At 34.6% G+C, this 23018-nt stretch overlaps 1 protein-coding gene across 1 annotated transcript in view; it reads left to right on the top strand.

Moving 5' to 3' along the window:
- The window catches only part of GRID2 (glutamate ionotropic receptor delta type subunit 2), a 1417443-nt gene that overhangs the window by 886328 nt on the left and 508097 nt on the right, over positions 1-23018 (top strand). The window lies entirely within an intron of this gene.

Below are 23018 nucleotides of genomic sequence, written 5' to 3'. Positions count from 1 at the left end.
GTAGTTAATTATTAAATAATTAACAATTAATAAGCAAATGAATATTTAAGTAGAGCATGTGCTGCCAATAAAGGAAATTGATAAATATAACCTTAATTAAAGAGAATAATCTAAACAGTGTCAGTTAACTTGAAAGAAGTATTTTCCAAATAAGCTGCAAATTGGATAATTAGGAGTTGACAGTGAAAGATTTCCCCTCACTAATCTCATTTTGCTTACCTCCTTTTATGTGCTAAGCTTATAGTAAAACAATGTCCTAAATCATAAATAAAAATAATTGCATTCTTTTAGTTATTTGAGGAAGGCTAGTTTATTCTTACCAGCAAAATATATCCTGTCAAATAAAAATAAAACATATATTTAAAATCTACCATGTCATATTTCTGATAGTAATCTGGGGGAATGGGCAGCAAGTCCATTAAATCTTCTAGTACATTTAGGGTATAACCACATCTATCAAACAAAATCGCTAATATTCTGAAGTCACATTTTCATATAAAAAAATCAGAGTTTTTCTGAGCATTGTTTTTAGTATTTGAGGGACATAGTACTTATTTTAAATACTATTGTCCCTTCTTTATTGCTGTTTCTAGACTCCCTTAGCAGAAGACCAATCTAACCCAGAATTCTATGTCCCATTTTGATTTTACCTCCATGTTTATATCATCCCTGAATTGGAAATATTTCATTATATGTGAATTAACTAAACAGCAGAAACAAAAAGCTAATTTTTATTGATTGCCTAACATAGGCCTGGGTCTGCTTTTAGTAGTTTCCATGTAGTAGATACTCCCTTGATATTCACAGCTACCTTTGAGACACCTTCTGTTATTGTCTTCATTTTATAGAAAAGAAATTGAAGTTAGAGACATTGTCAAAGGTCATAGAGTACAGAAGCCAAGGTTGAAACCCAAGTTTATCTGATTCTAGAGCAAAGGTGTAATTTTGTCAGAGTAAAGTTTTTTGCAGTACTTCAGAAACAAGAGTCTGAATTAAATATTAATAGAAAGGCATTCACTGAGTACTATAGATTCAGCATATAAATAACCTCAGGGAAAAATTAATTCTAAAGCATATTTCATTACCAACCAGCAGGTATATGGAATCTGTCAAATTAAAAGTAGTTGGTCAAGTTATTTTTCTTTTAAAGTTGTATCACATTATCCCCTCAAAATTATCCTTGGGGCTTAATAGTAAAAAGAGACTCTTTTCTAAACAGCAGTTAACTAGTAATTTTCGCAACTGCCAACTCTTTAAATGTCTAGATGTTTGGAGTGATTTCCTTTTTTTTTATAAAGACTGCCACAGCAGTCACTTATCCTTAAAGTGTTTATAAAAGACAATACTTTTAATGAAAATATTTTCATTATTTAAAATACCAAATTTTATATTCTAAAGTCATTTAACAAAGGCTATCCATTCTCAATCAATTCAGTATACTATTTTGGGTTTCAAAACCAAAAGGATTTCTTTCAAATATCCCTCTCTATTCTTCAGACAAAAAATTCACTATTTAGTTACCAGTTATGTTTTGTTCTTTTTTGTCAAAACAGTCTGTAAAAGAAGCCTCAATATATAAGGGGTACTCCATGTTCAGGTGACAGTTGAAGTCCTGATTTTACCTAACATTCTCTAATATTCAATACTGAGAATCATTTTCTCTACTTCATACATTGTTTTCCTTTCAAAATGAAAATTTATTTTATCTTTTATCTGTGATGTATGACAGTCTTGTGTGGTGTGTGTATATGTGGGTATGGGTGTGTCTGTGGTGTGTTTGAGTCAGTCTAAGAGAGAGGTTTTCTCCATGTTATTGTAACACTACCAACTTAAGACTAATTTATTATATCATTTTGAATTCTTGAGTTCTTGATTCTGTAAAGTGGGGCTGTGAAGGTTTGCGGGGATAACCCAAAGTAGCAAATATTCTACTTATTCAAAGAGGGCTAAGTAGCACTGGGCATGTAAGTCAAGATTGCTGACCCTTTTATTTGAGCCAGTGTCAACAGTTTTGCTTTTTTGATACATGTAACTGAATGGGGGTGGGGTGTGGAGGCACTCCATAAAGCAGAATAGGGAGAAAAACTGATGGGTTTAGTAAAATTTAGCACTTTAACAGGGCTTTGGAAGAGCTGGATCTAAGCTGGGCATCCTGTTGAGGCAAAGAGTAAAGAGGAAACAAATCTCTTGTTCAATTTTAAATTGTTGGGTTTGTAGCACATTTTTTCCCAGCATAAGTCAATTTGATATCTAATTCACAGACACTGTTGGACAGCACAGCAATTGAAGCCAGAGTAGATGGAAGTTAAATCTAGTATTACTTTTTTTCTTCCTGGTTACTATATTTTTCTACAAAGGTCAGTAATAACAATTTCACTTTGAAACTATAATATAGAAGATAAAAATGAAATCTGCAAATGTCACTTTCCTTGCTCATGTTTTTCTTCAATGTCTTGGAAAGTAAGAAATAGTATGGCTTTTGAAAATCATTTGGATGATTGTGAACTAATGGTGTCTAGTATATTTAAGTACCTGCTGTAAATTATTTATCTCAAAGAAAAACCATATGCCAAGCTCTGGCACATGAAATACCACATAATAACTAAGTTTCATTAAGTGCTTACAATGAGCTAGGCACTCTGTTAAGTACTTTGTATATATTATCTCATTTAATCATCAAAACAACCAGTATAGTAAGAATAATTTTGATGCTTATTAGACTAAGAATTTGAAGGAGTAACTAAACTAAGGTGCCACAGATTATGAGTAGTAGATAGAGGGTTAATTATTAACAACTCTGCTAATGTAAGGAGATCAGTGTACAGATATTTACAGTGATGAGGGAACTAAAGTGTGACCTTGGAGTGCCATTGGCTAAGTTTGCCTTTTGACCCTCACTGTATTTACTTAGGAAAGCTCCAGGACTCTTAGCTCTGGTACATATTTTTTTAAATCTGAATTTTCCATTCCAAGTGGTTGACTAAGTGCTGTTGGAACTCCTCTCCCGACTGAGTGTCAATTAAAATGACTTTAAAGGAAAACAAAAGGCATAAATATACCAGACCCATCATTTGCCCAGCAGCTGTGGCCACAATCCTAAGAGCATCTTTGATGCTCCTCCTACTTTCATACTGTAATATTCCATCCATCAACAAATTCAATTTTTTTCTATCATGAAATGTATACTGAGTTTTATCACTGTTTATAATACTCTGTTACCATCTCAGCCTAAGGCACAGTGAACCTTTTCACAGACTGTTCTACTGGTCTCCTAAATGATATCCCTCCTTTCACTCTTGCCCCCTCTTGTTAATTCTCCAAACACAGAGCAGTCTTATCATTTCTTTCTTGCCCAGTGGTTTATCATCACATTGAGAGTAAAATTTTTCACAGTCTGTTTACTATGTGATACTAACTTAACCTCACCTCCTTCCCTTTCCCCTGTAGTCCCTCTACTACAAGTACCCCCAGGCCTCCTCCCTATTTCTCAAGGAACTCAGAGCCTCTGCACTGACATTTCTTCTTCCTGGAACACTTGTACGGCTCACTTCCTCACCTCTTTCAGGCCTCTGCTCAGTTATTGCCTCCCCAGAGAAGTTCTCCTTGACCAGTTTATCTAATGTAACTCAACTTCCTCCCCAACCCCATTCTTTCTCTCTCTTTTGTTTAATAACACTTCTGTGCTCATAATTGTCTTTGTTCTCCTTTCCCCTAAGTCTGCCCTCTGATCTCTTCTGCCTGATGTATGTCTCTTGAGGCTAACCTTTGATGTCTGCCTCCTCCTGGCTTCATTGCCCCTTGGTTACTAGTTGGGATTGGCCATTGTGAGCACTGGCAGGAGATCAGGGGGTAGAAAAAGAGGTAGATCGGGGTATATATTATCCCCTTGCTTCCTTTTTGTCTTGAGTCTGTTTTAGCAGTGGTGGCTTTCCTCCAAGACCATGGTTCCTATCTGGTGGTACTTTTCCTACATGATTTTCTTCATTTGCTTCTCAGTCTTAGAATGGTTACTGCCTCTCAGTGTTGTTGCTCCAAGGGTGCTTTATCATTCTTTGTTGATTTCTTTAATCCTGTCCATATCTCTATTTAAAAGCTCAAAGTGAGCTTTACATTTATAGTTTTTAAGATATAGTTACCTGATATCTAAAATATGGTCTTTAAAAAATGTGTATTCATTAAATTACCTCATGTAGGTTTATTTAGTTTCCTCTTAAATTGTCAAAATCTATTTCTTTAATTGAACTTGCTGTGTAGATCACTTTTTTATTTTTCCAAAAATATCTAAAGATGCTGTGCCTCTGTAGCACACCCCATGAACTTAAAAAAATCTAATTTAAAACTCTAAATGTGTGATTTTTATGTGTGAAAAGATTCTTACTTAGGCAGACTACATTCTATTATCCTTTAAATAGACTGCATTATCAATTCAAATGTATAACTGATCAAATTAGAAGAGGACAGTTAAAAATAGTCATCTAGGCAACTATTAATTAGTTTTAAATTTAACTTTCTCTGCACTCCACTTATGTAGAAAGAGACAGGAGTTTGAAGCTAATGCTACATTATCAGAAGTCAAAACAGTTTTTAAAATATGCCTAAAGTAGTATCTTTCAAGTTTACTCTACTCTAAGTATTCCGAGATCATTACTCAAATATGGATCTTCAAATATTTGAATTATCAGAATGTCCCAGTTTCTCTTCCTAGACATCAGTATCCTTATCAGCAGTTTTGTACTTTAGAATTATTGTTAAAATGTAATAGTCTCTACCCACTTCTATAGAAAAGGGTTTGTTTTTATATTTATTTTTTATTTCAGTGGTTCTCAAAACATGGTCCCTGAATCAGTAGCATGGGCATGACCTATTAAGAAAGTATTAAAAAAAGCAAGCCCTGGGCCCCCCACCTTAACTCTGCTGAATCAGAAACTGAGTGTAGAGCCCTACAATTTGTGTTTACTAAGCCCTCCATGTGATTCAGATGCACACACATTTAAGTTTGAGGAGCCCTACACTAGCACTGTGGATTGCCTACATTTCAGAGGTTTGTTGTCTTATCAATTGAGCAGAATTAAAATGGAAATGAAAAATGAAGAAAATAAGGTTAACTAGGTGCCCTGTGTAGAGAACGATGAATTTCTGTGTTTGTTACCTGAGGTACAGCAGCATATATATGTAATAACTCAGTTGCAATTTACCAGTATGGAAAGTGGGTGCTGCATTTGGGGATTATTAATAAAGGAGATTCTCTAACCTTGGAAAAAGTGGCACACTTCAGTTGCAGTTTGTTTTTCCCTTTGCTCTATGCCTGTCAAATTTGTAAGTTGAACATAATACCAAACAATACATCATGAGGTCAAGATAATGATTTTATTGCCCCTTTTAAAGACATACACATGTTTTCCTCAATGCTGAAAAATGATAGTACTGGCCCTCAATCAATACATGTTTGCATTGTGATGGATTTATTCTAATACATCTATAGTCCCTGTAGCTGTTGAGAACACTCAATAGAGAGCCCATTAGGGATTCCTCGTGGCTCCCAGCTGATACATTCATTCAAACAAGTACTTAGTAAGTGCCCACAGGGTACTTAATTACTGCCCGGCATTGAAAAGGATTCAAAGTAAGTTAGGCAATTCTCTGTCCTCAGGATTTCATAATCTAGCCAGGAATTAAAAGGGAAGGGAAGGAACCAAACATTTGTCTCATGCTATCATGTGCAGGCACTGAGCAGGGCAGGGGACAAACGCTAACAGTTAATCCATGTAACCACTCAGCTGGTGTTATTCCCAGTTTACAGATAAAGATATATTAGTCTGAGAGATGCTGAGAATCCGTTCAAATTCAACAGATAAAGTGATGGAGGTGAAATTTTAAATAAAACTGATTTTTAAGTCCATGTAGTTTCCACTGTACCCCTTCTCACAGAAAACATAAATAGCAGTTTCTAGATGTGTAGGATAGGTGCCTAACTGAACGGTGCACACTACTTGCCTGGGCAGATAGAAAAGGAGCAATAACTGTGAATGGGGAAGACTTCCTAGTAAAAAAGTTCAGTGCCAGTGTTCATTGAAAGAAAAAGGGTCATGACTTGGATAGGAAAAAAAGGGTTAAAAGTATTCGAGATGGGAGACTCCTTAAACAGAAATGCATAGTCAGAACCGAGAAAGGCAAGCTCCAGGAGAGTGATGAAACTAGCCCAGCAGATTTTAGGTGCCCAATAAATGATATAGAATGCTTTGCTTGGCTCTGGGTATTCTTGAAGACACCTGCTTTGACAATTAAAGGATGATAGTGAGCAGTACCACTTAGCTTCACCTATGTGGTCTGTTAACAGGAAGTGTTCTTGCGCATTCCTCCCAGGGTTTGCTTCTTTTGGCTTTAGCTTTGGACGTGTGTTATCTTTCTTCATGTAAATGATAATTCTGCTCCTCTCCTCTGCAGTCAACAGGATTCACTCAGTTACCATATTATCTCTCAAAAGAAAACCTCATAGGTACATTTTCACAAATCTCTTAAGTCCCTAGAGATGTATGAATTCCTAGGACTATCAAGTTTCCCAGGTACTTGTTCCCAGATACTTCAGTGTGCCCAAAAAAACAATTTATCTTGAGTAATCCAGTTCTCACTCAATTAGTATTAAAGAAATATTTACAGATAATTATGGTAAGCAAAGCATGTCTGAAGAAATGATATACTTATGATCAGTCTATCCTATTAACCTCAGTGGATTTTGATATGCTTCTGTATTTATTTTGAATCAAAGTCCCCATATACAGGTAAACAGAGATTTCAAGGAGAAATTTTAAAAGTGCCTTTGTTTTGCTTTTTGCTTTTTTGTTAAAGCCCTCTCTGTGCTAAGAATTATTTTTGTCATTTGGTCACTGTGAATTTCAAAAGGATCTATGGGAGAATAGTCATTCCCCAAAGATCTTTGATCTACTATGGGGAATGCCATTGTTCCTGAAGAAGATAATAAAAGCAGCAAGAAAATAATAAACATTCTCTATAGGATATCACAGTTTTAATTGACTGCAGACACTCAAATCAATTTTTTTAATCCACAGAGACATGGCAAGGTCAGCAACAGAGGTGCTGATGATGTTTTACTTTCACAATATGAGGGATATATTTAATAGTTGTAATATAAACATGAAGTATGGTCCTTCAAAAAGATAACAAGCTTTAAAAACTGTAGATATTAATGACACCTTAATGTGATTTTTTAGCATATTTTAACAAAAATTATTTTAAAAATATTTTGCTTATATTATTTTCTGTAGGTTATTTTAAAAACAATTCCTCATTATAATAGTGTGATCAAAGAATATGCACACAATTTTTTAAATAAATTGTATTTTTATCAAAATTTCATATTCAGTCAAAATATATTTAAAGTGTTTATAAAAGTTATAATGAAAAGCAGGAGTTGTTTCCCCACTCCTCCCTAACCTGTCTTCCCACTTTATGAAGGCAACCTTTAATTTCTGTATTTCTTTTTTCAGCTACTTGTGATATTTTCCAAATATTTTTAATATTTTTAAACTGCTTTTCTCTGATTTTTTCAGAAATCTATTGACAAACTAAAATGGAGGATGAAAATCTAGCTTATATACCTAATCTAACACAATCTCACCCTTCCCTCCCAAAATAATTTTAACACATTTGTAACTAAACCGTATTCAGTATTGTTATTGCTATGACCAGGTAATCATTATTTTTTCTGGTTCCAGGCAGTCTCTGACTGTTCAATCAATATGTATACCTTGACTGAATCACCTTACTGTTTTGTTCAGTACCTCATCAAATTATATATATATATTTAAGAAAAATTTTACACAAAGATCTTGTAGCCTCTGTTTCAAATACTTTCTTATTTGGCATTTCAATATCATCACTCAATGCCAGTCTTTAAAACCTGTGGAAATATTTCCATTATTGGCTGCTGAAAAGTAGTAGCTTTTAAAAATGATTAATGTAATAGAAAGCCTACAACAGACCAAATTCCTTGCCTATTCCTATAGTGAGATATTCTTCTCCTTGAACTCCGAGAATGACACCCCCAAGTCTTGGTGCTGATTTTTGTTGTCCTTTTCGGATGAGCATATTTACAACATCTAATGTTCAAACTTGTCGATTTGGCTTTGCATCTATCTTTTGTATTAAATTTTAAATGTACATAGGTCAGAGAGCTGAATGTTTTCATTCTCTTTATTTATGTCCTGATTTGTTCCACAAAATGTTCCCCAAACCTCCATTAAGAAAGGGAGTAGTCTAACATTTTTGTCTCCCTTAAATCTAGTGTCTTTACACCCTTGATATCTTTAGAATTTAACATAGATATCTATATTTTATGAAATTTTATCTCAAAAGCCACTATTGATTTCTATAAATTGGAGAAGCCATTGGACTTAATGAAGAGAACTTACTTCAGATTTCAAGAAAAAAGTCATTCTTTATTCAAGATTTGCTGTCACCTCAACTACATTCAGAAGTTTGATGGAGTAGCTGGCCCTTGACATTTGGTGAACCACCTGAAAATTTTAATCATAGTTTGGATTTCAAAAAACAAATATCTGGAATGTTCTAGGTTGCAAACCATACCCAACTCTCAACCCTAAAAGTGTCCTCTACGTGATTCTCAAGAACAGTTTTACACTTGGAATATTCTCTTTTAGCTTTCTTAAAGTCATATTCAAAGTTAAAGAGAAAGATTTCCCCAGTAGTGTGAACTTGTACAAATACAAGTAAAAAACAGAGAAAAAAAATCATTGTATTTAGCGAAATGACACTCCTAACTGTAAAGCCAGATCTCCTTTGACCTATTTTTTTTTTCTCTTTTCACAATTCTCATTCGATGTTTTGAATTTGTTTTTACTTTATTTTGAATATGTGGAAACTTTTTATCACAAAACAAGTTTAAGTAAAAGAAAGTAAAAATATAATTTTCAAATATATGTGCAGTGTGATTTCAGTAACATTTTACAAGTTAATTGTGATTTTTAATTAAGGAAAATCAAAAAATGCAAAACAATTTGAGGAATATTATCAGGAAATTAATCTTAGATATTATTAGCTCAGAATAAAATGATAAAATTCTAAGCATGAAAAATTTCAAAAAGAGTTAACTATGTACCATAAAATATATGTGCTCAATAAAATTTTTGAAAATCAGAAGAATAAGATACCTATATTATTCTTAAATAGAGCTTTTAATTAATTTATTTTTTAGAAAAAGAAGTTGCAACTGAAGAGAGTCTTTACATTTTAAAAGTATTATTCTGTGACAAAAAAAACACAAAGTACCTAAAAAGAATTCAGCCCTGTTAAAGGATAAGTTGATAATACTGCTTATCTGCTTCTTCCACTCTGTACACCAGGAAGTTAACTGCAGTAGTACGCTGTCCTCCTTTATGCTTGCACACCTACTTCTAGAGTGTTGAGAGGAGTTCTTTTATTGTGGCCTTATAATTAGAAATACTAATTTGTTGAATATAAATGAACCCATTTGATGATTTTTAAATGATATGTAATTTTTAAATTATTAATAAAATTTTCTTTAAATAAGCAGTGTTTTTACAAATCACTAATCATACACTTGATCATTATAAATCTTCAAACTCTTTTCACTAAAGATTGTTTTCTAAAAATCTTATTTAAAAAATAATTGTTAAAACACATATTTTTTCTTTTTGTCATGTCCAGATTTGACTAGCTGTCCTCTGTATGTCCCCAGAGGTTGTCTAAATCCAATCTGCCCTGGTGTATCAATTCTTTGTGTCAAGGAATATGTAACTATTTGCATTAAAATATCAACCTCAGGTTTCCATTTATTCAAAATTTATTTTAAATATGTCTTATTTTTCAATAGTATTTCAAAAAAAGTTCATCTTTCCACTGTGTGCTGGAAAATGCCAACCAGAAATTGCTCATTATCCTCAGAATGTATTCTCTCCATTTACATATGACCATACAGCATTCTTTTTATGCTTTTGCAACATCTCTCTATAACATCGACATTCTATCCTTTACATTCTGCATGTGAAAATTCAATGGTGATGGGTTAACTTTCAATTCTTGTTGAGACTAGTGTCTTATATATATAACCATGATTTTGGAAAAGGGGAGTAATTAACCTACACAGGAACTGTATCCATAGCCTTAATATCATTTTGCTTTTTAACAAAATGATGCAACCAACTATAGAAAAAGATCTACTTGAAAATAATTTCATAACTCAAGAACTAAAGAACTTGAAAGATAAAAAATCTTATTATAGGTCAAAACGCCATCTTTACAAAAACAAAAGATAGCCTCACTAATAAATGCATTATCTTTTAAATTATTAAATTTGCAACTTGAATGATAAACACATTGGTAAGTTGTTTAAAACATATAGTAAGATGAAAGTGTCTTTTTTATTTTGTCAATTTTGTACCTGAAAGATAAGGGGTGAGTAGGTCTTAAGAAAGAAATTTTCTTTTGATATGAAAACTATCCTGAGCTAACTGTACTGATCACACTACAAATCAAAATGAAATGTGTCTATAAAAACAAGCATACTAAACTCAACTCCTGCATGCCCTTGCTTCATTAGGTAACAATGACTTAGTCTATAGTGGGGCACATATGTGTGTGTGTGTATATATAAGCATGTGTGTGTGTATATATACACACATACACATATGTATGTATTTTTTTAAACTCTGTGTTATACCAGTTAGTCTACAAAAGAAACCAAACAATACCACTCCATTTCAACAACTGTGGTGATCAATTCAGAGAATGATGTTTATTACAACTATATCCTTGCCTTTAATTCTCATAAGAGCAAGTGCTATCATAATATTCTTGAGGAAGTCTTCCCATACATCTGTCATCTAGCCATCTTGGAAAGAAGGCTTATGAAGTTTGTCAACCTGCTGCTTCATAACTGTTTTCAAATTTCTCTAGAGAGGAAAACAGGTGGCCCTCAGAATTGCAGCCATTAGTGCATCTCTTTGCATCTGTGGGAGTCCAGGGGATTGTTATCTATGAATTCTTCTTTACTTTCTTACTTTTGTATTCTGACCTTACTAAACTGTGAAGTCATGCTAAAAGCTATGCTGTGAAACAGTGCTAAGAACTTTAAGTAAACTGTGAAACATATGGTAGTTTCAAAATCAGTACGTAACTCTTCAAAATGGACCAAGAAAGTACTGGCACATATCTCAGACTACCGTTTGAATTATGAACCACAATTGTGCACATTTCTGCCTCAACTCTAGTAACAAAACATACCTTATATCCATTCTATAATTTGTAATGAAAATTAATTCTCAAAAGAAAAACTGACTAAAGAATAGAAATTCAGTAATTTCCAGAATTTTGTTTTCTACTTATCTGCCTGGAGTTAGTTAAAGCAAACCTTGACACATCATTTATTTAACAACTTAGCTGAACTGATTGCCACTGTTGAGACTGAAATAGCATGTAAGAAATAAAGAACGGGCAAATCCAATGATTTATTTCAGGATATGATTGGCAGCCTGTACTCAAAGTTGAACTTATCACTTGGAAATGAAAAACAAACACACAAAAAACATGGTTGAAAAATCAAAATAATGTTTATGCTTACCAATCCCCAAAACTCAGTTCTTATAAATAATAACTCATCACCCCAAATGGAAAATACACATGAGCAAAAGAATTTGTGTAATGGTATGATTTGTGCATATATGATTGGAGTACACTTTAATGTGTGTAAAAAAGTTTACTTCAAATAATAAGTTGTTTTTAAACAATAGGCTTAAGGTAACTCTTTTTGAAGCAAGGCTTTTGTATTTCCTCCTATGTAAGTGTATGTCCTTAGTCACTTCTACTGGAGTGTTGCTTGTAGACTGGTAGCACTATTACACTTCTTATATTCCTAACAGCATCCAGAGGAGCTAGGCTGAAAGCTCACTTAGAACAAAGACCAAGTCTGACTTGCTCGATGAAGCAACTCCCATACTAGCACTGTGTCTAGTATATTTCAGGTGCTCAGAAGGCTGAATGGTTTTGTCAAGTTAATTGAATGGATATAGAATTAACATCAAGTCATAACACTCAGTCCCTGACCAGAGCTTTTTGTAAAGCAATGGATCTCAAAGTGATTCACTAAACCTGCAACATGAACTTCAACTGGAAACTTGTTAGAAATGCAAACCCTCAGACTCCATGCCAGAACTTCTAAATCAGAACCTTTTGGGGTGGGCCCAGCAACCTGGGCTTAAAAAGCCATCCACATGATTCTAATGCATGCTAAAATTGAGAATCTCCAGTGTGAAGAATTCCCAAATACAAAAAAAAAAACTGTGCACAGCAATATCAAAGCTTTTTAGAATTATGAGAGTGTTTCAACAATCTATTATAGGAAGGCAATTCCTATGGAGAGATTGTGAAGAATTTTAATTTCTCAAGAATTTTCCTACTCAAGAATGTCTTCATTTATCTATAGGAACTATTTTCTATATATGTGTAATAAGTGGTGTGCTTTTATGTAGGAAGACTGACTCAGTGTGAGTTACTGGTATAGATCCTAACACATGGACTTGGGTGCAGATGGTTTATTAGGGAATCGGTCCAAAATAGCACAAGTGAGGTGACAAACATGAAAGAGAGCAAAGAGAAAAAGCCAGTCAAAAGTGGGTAACCAAGAATGGGTTACAAATGTGGGACTGAATCCTGTGGGGAACCTAAGAAACTGGAATACACCTCAGAGTTATCCTACTGGCAAGTGAGGAGACAGGAGCATTATCCACTTCCTCCCATCCCCGTTGGTTCAGAGTTGATCTCCAGTGATGGCAACATATCCCCACTTCTAGGTTATGTTTGTGTGTGTCCAAATATGCTGGAGGAAGTCCTCAGGAAGAGAAGAGAAGAAATACAAGCTCCTGAGGTGGGAATTGTGTCAGTATGCTGTTAAGTGTTTTCACCTGTAGTTGCAGGGCCATTCACATGGGCTGAGGGGAGAGGGAGAAATGTAACCTTCAACATGATAGTTTCATGCAGTTCACAGTACATTTAGTGTCTATCTTGAATCAGATCCAGAGTTATCTGTTGAGAATATAAAGTCGACAAAACATCATCCCTGCTTCAGAAAGCTTTAAGAATGGTGGACAATGTACACAAAAAGATAATTTAGATATAATTAGGTATGTCCAGTGATGCTGGTTCATATCCTCATTTATAGAAGAAATTTATAGTGGGAGGGGCACACTAATCATGGAGATTTCTTAGTGATGATGATGATAATTATGCCTACAGGGGTCCTGAAAGACAGAGGCCTGACATAACAAAGAGGAGTTGAGAGAGTTGTAGACAGAGCCGGAGTTACTGAGATGTGAATGGTGAGAGTTGTAAAAGAGGAGAAGGTGATAATAGGCAATATTTGAGAAGACTGTAGAAGTTGGTTAAGAGATCATGTGTTAGGTGGAAAAAAGTATATAGAACCCCATAGGTGGCCAGTGGAGAAATGTGGGAAGCACAAGAGTGTGGTGATAACTGATGCTGCAGATTCCCTAAGGAAGGAAGAAGAAAGAGACAGCGCTATTGAAATGATTAATTTCCTTTTTTGGAAGACTGCCTATTTTACTCTGAAGAGAGGGGAGAAATGAAATAATGATGGGGCATATTCATTTGTAAGTGGAAATAATAGCAACTACCTTCAAAGAGTTGTTAGGAGACTTACATGAAGAGAGGGCACTAAAATGCTAAAATGTTCACTATTATTTTTCATAAGTAATACACAGTTCCAAAATGTTAGCTATTATTGTTCAAATAAGTATTGGTTTTTGTTTTTGTTTTTGTTTTGAATTTAGAAGGGCAGAAATTTGAGGGCTTGAAACCATTTCTACCTGTTGCTCCTTATTATTTGTTTAAATAGGAAACACAGGTGCTTGTGAAGTCGTTAGGAAAATGGACTAGAGAACCCAGATAAAGGTTGAATGTCATTAGGAGAATGGACTAAAGAACCCAGGTAAAGGTTGACTGCCACGGAGTATGAGGGTCAAGTGAAGCTGACCATATGCACAGGCAGACAAATGGCTAGTTAGAATTAAGTGTCCGGTAGGGATTAGAAGTGGTGAATTTGTAGTGACCCTATACCATACATTTGTGTGATCCATTTCTAGGGAAGATGGAATAGTGTATTCTAAGACATGCAAGTGGCATTTACAATAGCTCTATTCGTTTTTTAGAAATTGTGCAATTATAAACATTGGAAGATAAAAGTACCTGTAAATAAATTTTTAAAAAACTTAAAAGAAAGTAGTAAGAGGTTCAACATCAATGAACACTCTAAAAAGTGTCAGATGATTTTGAATATTCTTTTATCATGTGATCATAGCATAGGTTCCTTTGTCAAACTCTGTATTTCTGTTCTACAAATGACATTTTGTTTGAGCAGTTAGCAGTTGGTGCCTCAGTTTCAACTGACATATTGTTACTAAACACAGTTCTAACACCATAAGGTGATTTGTCAGTGGTGAGGAAAAGTTGGTTTATATTTCACCATACTGAAATAGCACAGATGGGAGAGTCAATTGCTTGAAATTCTGGAAAATGTCCATGCTGTCAAGTCCAACATCATTGAAAACATATTTTACAGTAGGCCACAAGGCATACTTTTTATAGAAGAAACCATGAAAGAAATTTAGAAACCGCAGAAAACTTAATGGTCTTGTTTTGATTTCGTAAAATGTTCTGGGATCATACCTCCAGTGAGCTTAAATGCCTTGAGAATGACCAACAAAATTAGTTTAGGAATATGGCCGTGGAAGTTCACATTTTACATTTCTTTATTTTTCTTTTGGATACTTTGTATATCAAAATTAATAAGTCCTTTTGAATTTTTTTCCTCTGTGGGAAATCTTTTGATTCTAGAATCATCAGCATTTTATACCTTTCTTGATATTCTAAACAGATATTCAGCAGAATCCCTGTGAAATATTATAAAAGCCCAAGGATAAAGAATATTGAACCAGGAATGTCTTTTAATGAGTAACAATCAGCTTCCAGAGTGGCCTCATCAATGATGAGCTATTGATAACCCAGAATATGGCCAAGTTACACAGAGAATGGTATAAACCAATTAACTACTGAAAAAAGATGCTTAATTTCCTTTTTGCCTTGTTGCCACAATATCTAAGAATCAATGTTGCTTTTCTCTTCTAGAAGCTTTTGGCCCTTTGTCCTATGGCGACAATCAAAAGTTTTGTTATGATGAAAGCTGGGACAGAGACCTCCATGAAATGAAGGAGGGAGTCGTGTGCATGTCTCCCCAGGGAGGAAAAGCAATCCAGGAGGCAAAGTGAGGGCAAGGTGGAGCCATACCAGAGGACCAGCAAGAAAGTGACTCCACCTGAAAAAGAGGGCGTAAGGGATATTAAACACAGAACAGCCTTCACAGCTGGGTACATAGCTAAACACAATTTAATTAAGGCTGGAATAGAAGTTTGTTCAGAGTGTTAGACAATACTGTGATTAAACATTGGCTGCACAATTTATATATGCATATAAATGCTTGATGAGTTCATCAGTAGATCAATTGCTTGTATTCTGAAAAGAATATGGAAACTAAGACTCACTGAAAGAAAAGCAAATTTTCTTACACCACTTAAAGGCTAGCGGTCATGGAGTAGAATGGTAGGTGAAATCACCTACATTTCTCACATTCTTCCATGGTTCTTTCTCTCTCTCTCAAAGATGTAAGTAAGTTATACAGTGGAATTCAAATACCCAAAGCTCTAGTGTATACACACAGTGTTCTACAATATTCAGTTTAACAGTCATTATTTTAATTTTGTATAAAGCCTAATCGTTTCTGAAACTTGGATAAAAAGGGTTATGAAAACATGATGTAGGAAGAACATTTACAAGTTACTGATTCTTTCTTCCACAACTGGCTTTGTGATTTGGGTTAGTTATTTCAGTTTTTTCATATGTAAGGTGGATATAAATGTAGTGCTCACATCATAAGTACACTTTGAGCACTGAATAAGTTATTATATATAGAAAAGAACTTACAATATTGTAGGTACTTTAGATACATTCACCCATTTAATCATCACTACATAGCTGTGAAAAAAAGCACTGTTTATTTAATCAGGACTGAGACTCAGAGTAAATAACATATCTGAATGTCAATAAGGAGATGTGGAATTTGAACTCAAGTCCAACTATTCAAATTTTTTTTTTTCTAATGCCTTTTAGCCTCCAAACTCTGAGGTCCTTGACTATGGAGAGTTTAAATATGATACTTCTATATTTCATTACCGCATAAATAATTAAGATCTCCTCAGCTGAAAAAATGTAATGAGTCATTTTCCGGTTATTTATTTATTTTTTTATAATTAAATGCCTTCTAATGACTTCTTTTCACTACAGGTTTATCAAGTAATTTATCCCCAGGGGAAGTAAGGACAGACACAGATGTATAAACAGGAGTTAGGGTTATATAGTTATCTTTTTCTTACAAACAGCATTTAGTGAAAATCTGCCTTGTGCCTGGCAACAAATTTTACTCAGACCCAACGATGTGTCACTGATTATTCTAAGGGTAGAGACTGGTAGCCAAAATGAAGCTTCTGTGAAGCTTAAAACCTAGTGCACAGAAAGAGATAGTAAGTAAGTGTGTGTGTCTGCCTCGTGTGGGGTAAGTGCGTGGGGAAGGAAGGCTGGGTGATCATGGAATCATGCTGATGAAGTGTTGTGCATGCAGAGACCTCCGTGAAATGAAGGAGGGAGTCGTGTGCATGTCTCCCCAGGGAGGAAAAGCAAGCCAAAAGGCAAAGTGAGGGCAAGGTGGAGCCATACCGAAGGACCGGCAAGAAAGTGACTCCACCTGAAAAAGAGGGTGTGAGGGATATTAAACCCAGAACAGCCCTCACAGCTGGGTACATAGCTAAACACAATTTAATTAAAGCTGGAATAGAAGTTTGCTCAGAGTGTTAGACAAGCACAAGAGTGAGGACAATACTGCCTGGGGTTACAGAGACAGAGGTGGGAAAGAATTTGACATTTGCTTCAGTCTTTGAATTGTGAGAAATACTTTGTCAAGGGGAAAGGATAGAGAAGGATCAAAAGGGACAAAGCAAAGGCATGAAGTTCACAGTGGTGAAGGGCCTGAAGGTTGCATTTTGATGTGGTCGATAGGCTTCTCTGTAAGATGCCTTTTTTCTCCCTTTATTTGCTTCAAGACAGCACGAAAACCTTTTTTCATAAATCCCTGCATTTAAGTGCCAAGTGACCCCAAATCATCGTTTTAAATCCTGGTGAAATCCAAGTAAGATCTCATATTTATTTGTTTGCCAGTTATACTTATGAATTAATTTATTCTGCCAAGGATCATTTAGCTATTTTTTTAAAAATGAATATTTTAACTTAATTCCCTTTTTGTGCCGAAGATTAACATATTAGAAGATGGTAAAACAGGCAAGACAAGGGATGAGTGGTTCTTCAACAATAACTACTCTTCCTAATTGTTTTAGAATAACATACTTTAAATCACTACAGCAACATCTAAAAGACTTCTGAAACCAGCAGAAACTCAAACAGAATTAAAACAGGAACACAGCAGTCTCCTGCACTTGCAAGAACTGTCAAATCTTTTTCTATATCCTTATCAGGCAAAGTATTGAAATCATTAATTCACTTTTAACCATTATTCAGTCTCTGTTCAATAATATAGGACAAAGTATGTCAGTCTACGTCATACAATAAACGCAGAGTCTATATTTTCTTGCATTAGCGCCCATCTTTCCATATTAAGAAGCATAGCAGGTAGCATACTGTTGGCCAGATCTCAGCAGTGGCGTATTTCCATCTCCCAGGGGGTGTGGGAAGACCCAACTGCACCGCAGTAACAATAATTCTAGCATATCCGTTTATGAAATAACTTTGGCAGTAGTGGCAAGAGGATTTGGATGAAAGGTATTTGCGGTCTTCCAGCTGGAAGACCAGAGCAGAGATTCTAAAGCACAAGGCACAGAGTGGGATGGCAGATAGTGGCTGCTTGGATAAGAACAGAAGAGTGTTGGGGACCCATGCTGAGCTCAAAGGGAAATGCAAACAAGGCAGTCATTTCAGAATAGCCCATGCTGCCCACTATCAGCTCAAGGGGTTACTGATGCCATCTGCTGGGCATACTTGGGATTTAAAAATGAAATCTACACAAACAATAGTCCCATGTCTCCTTGCACTGTGGCTTCAGTTCTTCTAGTGAGAAACAAGCTACAAAAAAACCAAGCAGTGCAAATGAATCCCGGGTCATATACATGTTTATTATGCCTTAAGAACGCTAGAGGTTTGAATTATCACTCTGCATTTCACAGAATTATACTATTCAATTGCATTGGCTTTCTTAGCAGAAATCTGTGGTAATATAGCTTGGTACTTTAACCATACAGGATACTCAGGCAACTGGACGTAGAGTTTATACTCTAAATCCATGATCCCTTGTGAAAATTCTACTGTACACTGTTAACTTTATTCATGATACACTCCATTTCTATACTGTCTTGCAGAAGAGTATGGTGGTTTTGTTTTGTCCTACTTAATTTTTCCATGTATTTGTTTTTGTGGAAATTTTCCTCTGTTGGCTGTGCTTTCTGTAGGATTATTATAAGGCTCAGATTTTAAAATTACAAAATTCCTCTTGATGCTTCAATAAAATTCTAGAACTTTTAGAATATATGGCTCAATTAACATTGATTCTAGTCTACATGTCCCCAAAACTACTAATCCTATGAGGTTTGTAGTAGGAAAAATTGATTCCATAGTCACATCCGTTTGGAATATTCTATATTCTTGGAGTTCCATAAAGCCTATTAACTAAAATATGAGGGCATAGTATTTATTGGGAGTTTGCCATGTGCCATCATGCATTTACTCTTCATTATGATTCTCTTATGTAGGCTCTATCATTGGCCCTAGTGACAAAGAAACTGAGGCTTACAGGGTTGATAGTGCATTCAAAGCCACACTGTGAGAAAATGGAGGCTTTGACTCTTCTTTTAGAGCTCATGCTCATAAGCCTGAAGCCACATATCTGAAAATATTAATAAATGAAAAAATATTATTTATGAATATGTCTTTTATGTTAACTACATTACTGATATGTGAAAAGCTTGGAGGAATAATGTAGTAATGACATCTCTTTAACTTTGCTTAACCTAGCATTTCTAAATATATTTGGCTGCCGAATGCTTACAAATGTTAGTGGAAGTTGCGTCCCTTCTATCAGTCAAACAGTCCTAGAAAAGACTAAGAGAAGCTACAGAATTGCTATAGCCGAGGAGCCAGGAAAGGAGTAGCTCTTATATTTCTCTGGCCATTTGTTCCAGAATAGCTGCTGGTGTCCTTCCCCAGGCAGGCCATTCATGATACCCGCCTGACAGTTCTGAATGGGCAGGAATCAGAAGTGACATCTGATGTCTTTGCTGTCGTAGGTGCTCAGAGTACTGGTGCCCTTTGCAAAAACGTGTAATGTTTAGTATGTCCTGCAAAGGGAACAAGCTTAATTTAGTCAAGCCACAGACTGAGTGAAAAACAGCATGTTGCTGTTATTGTTTAGTCAATTAAATTGTCCTTTGTGCTAGTAGGAACTGTTCCACATTTATTACCAGTGAAATGCACGCTCTGGCAGTTTCTCTGCGTCCAGTTGTCTTATATTTAGCACATCCAAAGATGTGAGAGGGAATGATGGAAGACATGGTGGTAAATTGTCAGGCTTTTCTAAAGATTCAGAACTTCTCAAGTTCCTGCCAGTGACGGATGGTCTGTCCTTACTCATCGCTTGTCTTCCTGAAGGGACTCGATTTTTCCCCCCTTTTTTACTCAATTTCCTTAAAGTAATCTCAGCTTCTTGGGAGGCAGGGTAGTCTCTTTTGGTTCAACTACATTACTTTATGTCAATGGGGCAGCAATTCCATGTGAACATGCAACATGCTCTGTTTACATTATTAATGTACACGTGTGTAGTGATAAGAGAGAAGCATGGGGTAAGAGGGAGAGGAGAAACAGATTAGCAAAGACAATCCGTTTTTCTTTTCTTTGATTTTGATAACCATGCATCCTAGGGTTGAATTTTTTTCTTCTTATTGACTTGCTACTTTTTTTGCTAAAGCCAGCATAATGTACTCTTTTGGGCAGTGTTTCCTATCATTCTGGTAATGAAATATATATTTTTAGGACCTTCAATATTTAACTGTAATCTAAAAATTTTTGAAATTTTGGTTTAAAAAATAGTGTTTAGTAACTTGCTAGACACTTATAAGAATCCACAGAATGAGAACAAACAACTATAACAATGATATGCTTAGATATAAAATAGGTTCTTACTGAAAAAAGGGAAAATTTCAATCGAATTGCTTAATTTAGCCTTTTATTGGCTTCAAATATGTTTCCTGCTAAAAGAAGAGATGCAATACTTAGGTAAGGAAGATGGAGAAAAGAAACAATTTTCCCAATTTGAGTTCTAATGTAACTGAAGCAATAAATACAATGTTTTAGAAAAATCCTAGGATGCTTTACAATCACTTCTTAATCTTTTATCCAGAAGTAATTCAGCCCTTCAACTTAGTAATACCACTGGTTCAGAATGACATGTATCAAATAGAAAGGGACTAATATTACTAAAAAATACATAAATTATTTGATGAACTGATTTAGGATTTACAATAGTTAGCTGGCTTTTGTTATCCACACATGTAGCTGAGAATTTTTTTATGTAAATATGTCTCTCCTAAGAATGTTCACTATGTATTAGTTTACTATATATCAGCTCAATTTGATAATATGTGAAAAACATTAACATTATCCCTCAATTTTAGCTTTCTTTTAACTCTACTAAAATTTTACTTCTCTGTGCATATATATACATCTATCTATATATATATATATAAATGTTTATGTATAGTGTATAGCAGTAGATTATATACATATATATAATTACATAAAATCTTTGCTTTACCTACACTAATCATTTAAGTGAAGGAACTCAACTCAAAGCCCACTAGGTTTCCAAAGTCTAGGCTACTGGACTCTGTCATTTTTCATGTCCTTTATTAAATGCTCCTTCCATTAGAGATATCAGTTACCCTTTTAATTAGCCTCTTTTTCACATTGCTCACTATTAGTAACATTCAATTAAATCAGAGAACTGAAGCCACTCCTTTGGTTATGCATGAAGATGTTAAACTTAATCTAAGGAAAGATATTCTGCTTTTCATGACAGTTCCTCAGATAATGAATGAAGCATTAACTCTTTGTATATAACATAGCAATAAAAAAATCAAAGTTTCTTTATAATATGGTGTCACAGTAATGCAACGATTTTAGTTGTGCACACATGTATAGTTTGGTGTATAATTAAAAAGATGAAAAATCTACCTTTCAAATCTTAAGTACCTTCTTAGTGTAATTTGTTTTCCTTCCCCAAAGAAACGTGCTCATAAAAAAAGTCCTGAACGTTCAATATTCACGAAAAGACTAAAAAGCATTGCATGGTTTTGAAATCATGCCTTAGTAAAATCACAGAATTTAAAACTACTATCAGTATGTCCATTAAAATTTATTAAGGTTAGAAAAAGTACATAGCTAAGACTAACAGAAATGAATGACATTAGATAAAAATAGGCTAAATTACTCTAATAATTTGACCCAAAACATAATGTCTCAACATAACAGAGGCTTATTTTAAAACAAGTTAGTACAATAACCACATTAGCGAGTGAGGGAGTGGAGTCTGCTCCATGAACTCGAGCTCTTGTGCTAAATGGTTTATTTCTTTATCTACAGTAATGTGCTAATAATTTTTTCCTTGTTCCAAATTTATACTGCTAACTGTCATGTATTTTAGTATTCATAAGTAGAATGAAAGATGGAGTAAAAGAAGATTATTTCCCTGCTGACCCTAAGCAAAGGAGGGTGGTATAGTAGGTTGAACCATGGCCTTAGCTGTCTTTCTCTTACTGAAACACAAGATTGAGCCTGTACCTCTATAGTGTTTCATGCTTTTGCCTGAAACATTATTTCAAAACAGAGAGTGTGAAAGATGAGTAAGTTTTATAGTCTAGACCAATTCTCAGTAAGTTACCACTGCAAGTTTCACCTCTTCTTACTTCATAAATGCTGCTGCACAAGATAATCATTTTCCTCTATCAGGGTCTCTGTTTTGTATTCCTTTAAATTCTCATGGAGGTCCCACTTCTTTTCTAATCCTTTTTATTAGTAATAAGTTACTGATGATTTGTCTAAGATGATTAAAGAAAAATAATCATAAACTTAGAAATAAGGGCTGCTATTACTAGTGTAAAGTGTTTTTTTAAAGATAAAAATGAAAACTGCCATGAATCATACATTCTACATTAAGTTTCACCTATAAGCTGATCACACATGTGTTTCAAAAAATGATAATAATTGTAATAACTTAAAAATAGGTAACATATCCACACATCTTTGATACTGTATTATCTATATAACTCATTAAGATCCCAGAGACCAATGTGATGTATATTGAAATACTACAGAATTTTATACCAAAATTTTAAAAAGGCAAAGATTCTGCAAATAACTATATACTTTCAGAAAGCATTGACTCATACAAGAAATGTATTTCCACTTGTATTTCTCATGATTCAATGCATCTTTCAGTAGTAATTTCTAGTAGGACAAAGAATAACCAGCAACATGCAATTCACACTTACAACAACTCCTTGCTGGTTATTAGAAAGCATCTTCATTTAAAATCCAATCTTTAAGCATTGTTGCTAAAATTATCAGAATAATATCTTATAAAACAGTCTTACCTATTATATGCCCATATGCCTCATGGCATGAATCATAAGAAAATATCTTAGAATATGTGCGGTAAGACTGGATAGAATGTAAACTTTGATACAAAAGCTACTTTCATTATGTGTGCATACGTGTACACACACACACACACACACACACACACACACACAAGGCTTCCCTTTTTTGACCTAAGCTAAGAA

Source organism: Manis javanica, chromosome 5 (genome assembly GCF_040802235.1).
Source record: "Manis javanica isolate MJ-LG chromosome 5, MJ_LKY, whole genome shotgun sequence".
Classification (NCBI taxonomy): Eukaryota; Metazoa; Chordata; class Mammalia; order Pholidota; family Manidae; genus Manis; species Manis javanica.
The sequence above is the reverse complement of the archived record's forward strand: the minus strand, read 5'-3'. Positions and strand labels throughout refer to the sequence as shown.